At 45.1% G+C, this 8,243-nt stretch overlaps 2 non-coding genes across 2 annotated transcripts; both read right to left on the bottom strand.

The window, feature by feature from the left end:
• Positions 1–684: 684 nt before the first annotated feature.
• LOC139997652 (5.8S ribosomal RNA) lies at positions 685–839 on the bottom strand. Its single transcript, XR_011803002.1, has one exon. It is a non-coding gene; the product is annotated as a 5.8S ribosomal RNA (ribosomal RNA).
• A 2,833-nt stretch (positions 840–3,672) lies between these two features.
• Positions 3,673–5,597, bottom strand: LOC139997653 (small subunit ribosomal RNA). The gene has a single exon (XR_011803003.1). It is a non-coding gene; the product is annotated as a small subunit ribosomal RNA (ribosomal RNA).
• Between the last annotated feature and the right edge of the window lie 2,646 nt (positions 5,598–8,243).

Below are 8,243 nucleotides of genomic sequence, written 5' to 3'. Positions count from 1 at the left end.
CCACCAAGTTTAGGTTTAGGTTTTAATATCTTGGTTCTCTTTTCTCTCCTCTCTCGACTGACTTTGTTCAAAAATATTTTTGCTTTCTCTCAGTCTCGCCAAAAATTCATTTAAGACGACGTCGGGGGCGCGGTCATTCGTGCTTATCGAAGACTAACAAAACGTAGCAGAGGCTGATACAAAAAGAAAAAAAAAATCGGCCACGAAGAAAACTCGCTCTGTGTATCTCGATAACCGCGTCGACGACGACGGTTCTCTCCGCGCTCTTTTAATTCGTATCCTTCTTCTTGCGCTTCGTCCGACTCAGAAACGTTCGTAAAACACGAACGACGGCGGGTTGTCAAGCCAAGAAGGGACAGAGAAGAGACGGAGGTAGTTTTGCGAGTCTCCCGTGAACGCGATAGATTTTTCATATATATTTGTATCGAGAGCATGCGTACGCCGGTCTCCACACGATCCAGCGACGAACGCCGACGAACGTCCAACAATCGCTCGTACGTCGCGTACGAGCCCTCGACCGCTCTTTAATTCGTATTCTTTTGCTTGGCGCTCGTCCTCCGACTCAGAAACGTTCGTTTAAAGATAAAACGAACGACGGCGGGCTGTCGACGAGGCAAGAAAGAACAGAGAGATACGGACCGAGAGCAACGATACGCAACGCAAGCAGTCTTAGGTTTACGTGAGCAACCCTCAGCCAGGCGTGGTCCAGGAATTGTATCCGTGGACCGCAATGTGCGTTCGAAATGTCGATGTTCATGTGTCCTGCAGTTCACACGTTGACGCGCAATTAGCTGCGTTCTTCATCGACCCACGAGCCAAGTGATCCACCGTTCAGGGTAATCGTTTATGCATGGATTTTTGTTTGTGTACTCAGGTTTTTGTACTCTTATTCTCGGTTCGAAAGAAGCCGATATCCGACAAACGTCCGACCAACGGGAATCGAACGCGCGGAAGTCGCCATATGATTGACGACACGAAAATACGTTCGAAAACGAAATCGGACGGACTGCGCGACGACACACGCAGCCCGCCGACCGGGCGTAAAGTGCATTATAATATATAACAACCAACGAGATCGAAGCTCCGTTCGTCAGGAAACGACGGGGATATAACACCCGATTCTGAATCCTCTGTACAGCACACGATCTCGCGAAGAAAGCGCACGGTGGCTAGCCCATGATATATATATATGTTCGTTCCTCTCGTCCAGTTATTCGAAGCAAACAGCCGATATGCATCTCCATCGTTCGGGTAAAAAAAAATCGATGGGACGCGCACGGTCGTAGTCTTCCTCGCGCGGTCGTTTCTTCCCGATAGCCAGAAGCAGAGTTTGAAAAACTCTAGCGACGGAACGAGGCATTAGACTCTCGACAACGAGGATACAGACACGGCCGGCGGTCCCCTCTGAATCGACTTCGGTGGTTCAGGTAAAAATAAAAAAAATCGATGGGACGCGCACGGTCGTCCTTCCTCTTCCTCGCGCGCGGTCTATTCTTCCCGATAGCCAGAAGCAGAGTTTGAAAAACTCTAGCGACGGAACGAGGCATTAGACTCGCGACAACGAAGATAGAGAGACGGCCGGCGGTCCCCTCTGAATCCACTTTGGTCGCTCAGGTAAAAATAAAAAAAAATTCGAAAGGGACGCGCACGGTCGTCCTTCCTCTTCCTCGCGCGGTCTTTTCTTCCCGATAGCCAGAAGCAGAGTTTGAAAAACTCTAGCGACGGAACGAGGCATTAGACTCTCGACAACGAGGATAGAGAGACGGCCGGCGGTCCCCTCCGAACGGATGGCGACAACGACGACTAAAGCGCGAAAAATCGCGACGAAAAGGAACGCATCTCCGTTCAGGTGTATGTGTGTGCGTGCGTTTAAAAAAAATTCGATGGGACTCGCAGCCATCGGCCTCGCGCGGTCGTTTCTTCCCGATAGCCAGAAGCAGAGTTTGAAAAACTCTAGCGACGGAACGAGGCATATGACTCACGACAACGAGGATATGGACAGGCGGTCCCCTCTGAACGGGTCGACGAGACGATGGTAAAAGAGACGAACCGGACGAAACTTCCGTCGATCAGGTAAAAATAAAAAAAAATTCGATGGGACGCGCACGGTCGTCGTCGTCGTCTTCCTCGCGCGGTCGTTTCTTCCCGATAGCCAGAAGCAGAGTTTGAAAAACTCTAGCGACGGAACGAGGCATATGACTCACGACAACGAGGATAGAGAGACGGCCGGCGGTCCCCTCTGAATCGACTTCGGTGGTTCAGGTAAAAATAAAAAAAATCGATGGGACGCGCACGGTCGTCGTTCCTCTTCCTCGCGCGCGGTCTATTCTTCCCGATAGCCAGAAGCAGAGTTTGAAAAACTCTAGCGACGGAACGAGGCATTAGACTCGCGAGGATAGAGAGACGGCCGGCGGTCCCCTCCGAACCAACTTCGTCTAGTTAAGAATCGTTATACTCTTTACCATCACTCGCACTGGTATATATCTTTTCGGGCCAACATCCACGCAATGCGTTTTCGTTCTAGGTTACCCGATCCACGAGTACGAACGTACAACGTGGTTTCGTTTTGTCGAACATCGTATATCGTTCGCCGTTGAAACGAACGACAACGAAACGACATAGGAAGAACGAACGCCCTTTGGGTAGGAAGCACGTTTCGAGGAACGACGAGAGTTTGGAGAGACGCGCGAGATAGCTGGAGACGCGCAGATATAGGTATCCATGGATCTTCGAAGAGAACCTTCGAAGATATATAATTCGGTATCCTATTTTTCTGCGGCTCGCTATTCGCGTTCTTTCGCTCTCGTCGACGACTCGTTATAGACGCTTCGTTCGATCCCAAAGAGCAGTCTTCCTTATGTCCCGTTGCTAGGAGGTGAGGCCTACGCAACGCAACTACGAAATATAGAAGAGGTGTGAGCAGTGATCTCTCCGACACGAGGCACTTTAGAGATTTTAGTTTATATATTATATTGTTCGTTCGTTGGATTTCCACGATGCAAATACGAAATACGAGATCGTGACGGCGGGTCTTTCTGTGTACGACCTCACGCAGGCGCCTCGATCGCATTTCTCATTACACGTGGTTTCCACTGTAACTTTTAGTTTTTTCGATATGTGTTCAGCTCAAGTTCCCTCACATATCGTTATTATTATTATTATTATTATTATTAATAGTAGCGGTTTCGTGTTATAGGATTCGGAGACGGCGGGTCTTTCTGTGTACGACCTCACGCAAGCGCCTCGAGAATCTTTTTAAGTTTTCCGTGTGTTATATTATTCGGAGACGGCGGGTCTTTCTGTTTACGACCTCACGCAGGCGCCTCGAGAATATTTTTAAGTTTTTCGTTTGTTATAATATTATTCGGAGACGGCGGGTCTTTCTGTGTACGACCTCACGCAGGCGCCTCGAATTATTCGTGTAAAAGTATATCTCTTCATCCCGATGATCGAGAGAGAGTGCCACACTCTTCGTATAGTTTCGTAACTGGAGCGTCTCCCACCTCCTTATTGTAAAAAATTTGGCTTTTGTCAAAGTATATAGCTTGTTAATACGTCGTATATACTTTGTGTCGATATAGGAGGAGTACGGCTCCTTACCGACGATATTATATATATTTTATTATACAGTGTTCAAGTCAAATATATTCTTTGTGTTTTTGTATTTTTCGTTAATGATCCTTCCGCAGGTTCACCTACGGAAACCTTGTTACGACTTTTACTTCCTCTAAATGATCAAGTTTGGTCATCTTCCCGGTAACATCGGCAATGCTTATCACATTGGCCGCGCACCAGTCCGAAGACCTCACTAAATCATTCAATCGGTAGTAGCGACGGGCGGTGTGTACAAAGGGCAGGGACGTAATCAACGCGAGCTTATGACTCGCGCTTACTGGGAATTCCTCGTTCATGGGGAATAATTGCAAGCCCCAATCCCTAGCACGAAGGAGGTTCAGCGGGTTACCCGGGCCTTTCGGCCAGGGAAAACACGCTGATTCCTTCAGTGTAGCGCGCGTGCGGCCCAGAACATCTAAGGGCATCACAGACCTGTTATTGCTCAATCTCGTGCGGCTAGAAGCCGCCTGTTCCTCTAAGAAGATTTGTTTGTACGTTGGTAGTAAAAACCCGCCGACCGAAGCCGGGGGCCTTCGAGATACCATAATTTACGTCTATTTAGCAGGCTAGAGTCTCGTTCGTTATCGGAATTAACCAGACAAATCGCTCCACCAACTAAGAACGGCCATGCACCACCACACCACCGAATCAAGAAAGAGCTATCAATCTGTCAATCCTTCCGGTGTCCGGGCCTGGTGAGGTTTCCCGTGTTGAGTCAAATTAAGCCGCAGGCTCCACTCCTGGTGGTGCCCTTCCGTCAATTCCTTTAAGTTTCAGCTTTGCAACCATACTTCCCCCGGAACCCAAAAGCTTTGGTTTCCCGGAAGCTGCCCGCCGAGTCATCGGAGGAACTTCGGCGGATCGCTGGCTGGCATCGTTTATGGTTAGAACTAGGGCGGTATCTGATCGCCTTCGAACCTCTAACTTTCGTTCTTGATTAATGAAAACATTTTTGGCAAATGCTTTCGCTTCTGTCCGTCTTGCGACGATCCAAGAATTTCACCTCTAACGTCGCAATACGAATGCCCCCATCTGTCCCTATTAATCATTACCTCGGGGCTCCGAAAACCAACAAAATAGAACCGAGGTCCTATTCCATTATTCCATGCACACAGTATTCAGGCGAAGGTAGCCTGCTTTAAGCACTCTAATTTGTTCAAAGTAAACGTATCGGCCCACCTCGACACTCAGTGAAGAGCACCGCGATGGGATATTAGTTGGACCGCCCCGCGAGGAGCTAAGCCCACCGATAGGACGTACCACATAATGCCAGTTAAACACCGCGAGCGGTGAACCGACACTGTGACACACAGATTCAACTACGAGCTTTTTAACCGCAACAACTTTAATATACGCTATTGGAGCTGGAATTACCGCGGCTGCTGGCACCAGACTTGCCCTCCAATTGGTCCTCGTTAAAGGATTTAAAGTGTACTCATTCCGATTACGGGGCCTCGGATGAGTCCCGTATCGTTATTTTTCGTCACTACCTCCCCGTGCCGGGAGTGGGTAATTTGCGCGCCTGCTGCCTTCCTTGGATGTGGTAGCTGTTTCTCAGGCTCCCTCTCCGGAATCGAACCCTGATTCCCCGTTACCCGTTACAACCATGGTAGGCGCAGAACCTACCATCGACAGTTGATAAGGCAGACATTTGAAAGATGCGTCGCCGGTGCTAGATGACCATGCGATCAGCACAAAGTTATTCAGAGTCACCAAAACAAACGATGGACGAACGGACGAGCCATCCGCCACCGATTGGTTTTGATCTAATAAAAGCATTCGTACCATCTCTGGTACGAATCTGTTTGCATGTATTAGCTCTAGAATTACCACAGTTATCCAAGTAAGTTTAAGTATGATCTAAGAAACCATAACTGATTTAATGAGCCATTCGCGGTTTCACCTTAATGCGGCATGTACTGAGACATGCATGGCTTAATCTTTGAGACAAGCATATGACTACTGGCAGGATCAACCAGGGAACTTTGTATTTTATATATATATTATATATTAGAGTCAAAAGACTCTCTTTTTAAAATAGCCTCAGAGTGTCGTAGGTGGGTCCGTAACACCGTACGACGAGACTTTTCGTTCTTAGTGAACGTTCGACGACACCCTTTTAATTCCCGTTGTAACGTCGAACGCCACTACTCTCTCTCATTTCGCCACTCTCTCTTTACTTTCTTTCGTTCGTTTGATTGTTTGTGTGGAATATTTTAAGATCATTCTGTTCATAGGATCATTCTGTAAGAATGGTTTGTTGGTTGAACGAATATGCCTTAGCGGTAAAAAGCACGTAAACTGCATGCTGAACGTACCGTCCTCGTAAGAAACATATTCGTTCGTTCTTTTGATATTCTCCAATCAGAAAGAACGCACTTCCTAAAAGGTAGTACGCTCCCCATTAGCCTTTCGTATGTTTAAAACGTACTGCGTACGCTATAACATAAGTTTTGGAACGGTCTCTGCCGAACCAGCATGAATTGATACTCAGTTAGTAACAAGCACACTGCCCTAACTTTTTTTAAAGTTAGTGCGAGCATACAGGATCCAGCTTCCCGACTAAGGGGAACCTTGCCACGTTATTTGGTCATTACGTCCAGGACAGCGACCCGCGGCGCAGCAGTGTAGAGAAAGAGTCGATACGAGAACGAAGGAACAGTCGAGAAATAGTAAAAAAGTTCACTAAGACTCGAGGAGCGGTGACTGAATTCTCAACCGAGGCCGTAGAATAGCCACGCGCTCGACGCTGTTCCGTCCGGACCGTCCGACTCGACGTGTCTCTTATAGATACCAAAGCGCCGGCCGGACGGTCGGCGCCGGCCGGGCCAGCGGCCGGGCGCTTACCATGTAAAACCTCCGTTAGAGCGTACCGTCGGACTTAGTCTCTGAAACGCTCGACCACTTTTTTCGAATAAACTACCCTTAGAAAACATCCTATCGTCGAGATATTTTAACGCACCGCTTATTTTAATATTTCAAACGAGTTTTTATCGAAAAATTTAATTTTTTTTTTTTTTTCAAAATCGCATCAGTAAACCACCTCTTTTAACGAATACGGACAAAAACCACGTTCTTAATCGATTAGAACACGTTAAAACAACGAGAAATATGCAAAAAAATATATACCTTGCAACGTTAATTAACGAAAAAATTAAACAAATATCGCAGTCGTGTCAGTTCGACGGACACTAATTTTTTAAAAAATTCGAAAAAAACGTTTAATCCAGTTGTATTTAATAGAGATATAACCGTTTCTGCAAAAATATTTATACCTTATAACGCTTTTTAACGAAATAACTCGAAATAAGCTTTTCGGACTTTTCCGCCGGCCGAAATTTTTCTAAGTCCCAACGTACCGTCGGACTTAGTCTCTGAAACGCTCGACCACTTTGTTCCAATAAAGTACCCTTATAAAACGTCCTATCGTCGAGATATTTTAACGCACCGCTTATTTTAATATTTTAAACGAGTTTTTATCGAAAAATTTAATTTTTTTTTTTTTTTTCAAAATCGCATCAGTAAACCACCTCTTTTAACGAATACGGACAAAAACCACGTTCTTAATCGATTAGAACACGTTGAAACAACGAGAAATATGCAAAAAAATATATACCTTGCAACGTTAATTAACGAAATAATTAAACAAATATCGCAGTCGTGTCAGTTCGTCGAACACAAATTTTTTAAAAAATTCGAAAAAACGTTTAATCCAGTTGTATTTAATAGAGATATAACCGTTTCCGCAAAAATATTTATACCTTATAACGCTTTTTAACGAAATAACTCGAAATAAGTATTTCGGACTTTTCCGCCGGCCGAAATTTTTCTAAGTCCCAACGTACCGGTCCAGAATGAGACAAAGTTCCAAAGGCCCGGTCGTATCCGTCCGTTTTTTTTTAACCTTCCACGGACGAAATAAACGTTTAATCCCGACGTAAAATACAATAATATAGCGATTTATATAAAAATATTCATACCTCATAACGCTTTTTAACGAAATAACTCGAAAAAACTTTTCGGTCCGAAATTTTTCTAAGTCCCTACGTACCGCTCGAGAATGCGACTAAGTTCCAACGTCCCGGGCGCGATCATACTTTTTTTATATAACTTTTCAGCGACGAAATAAATGCTTAATCCCGATGTAAAACGTCATTTTAAAGCGATTTATGCAAGAATATTCGCACCTTATAACGCTTTTAAGCGAAATAATTCAAAAAAACCTTTCGAATAAAAAATTTTTTTTTAACGTTTTCGGGACCAAATAAACGTTTAATCCCGACGTAAAATATAATAATACAACGATTTATATAAAAATATTAATACCTCATAACGCTTTTTAACGAAATAACTCGAAAAAACTTTTCGGTCGAAAATTTTTCTAAGTCCCTACGTACCGGTGGAGAGTATGACCAAGTCCGACGGGCCGAGTCGCGTCGGTCCACTATTTTTTTTTAACGTTTTCGGGACCAAATAAACGTTTAATCCCGACGTAAAATATAATAATATAGCGATTTATATAAAAATATTCGTACCTTATAACGCTTTTTAACGAAATAACTCGAAAAAACTTTTCGGTCGAAAATTTTTCTAAGTCCCTACGTACCGGTGGAGAGTATGACCAAGTC

This window comes from Bombus fervidus, unplaced genomic scaffold (genome assembly GCF_041682495.2).
Source record: "Bombus fervidus isolate BK054 unplaced genomic scaffold, iyBomFerv1 scaffold0132, whole genome shotgun sequence".
In the NCBI taxonomy this organism is placed as follows: domain Eukaryota; kingdom Metazoa; phylum Arthropoda; class Insecta; order Hymenoptera; family Apidae; genus Bombus; species Bombus fervidus.
Note: the sequence above shows the minus strand (reverse complement) of the source record. Positions and strands in the feature narration are given on the sequence as shown.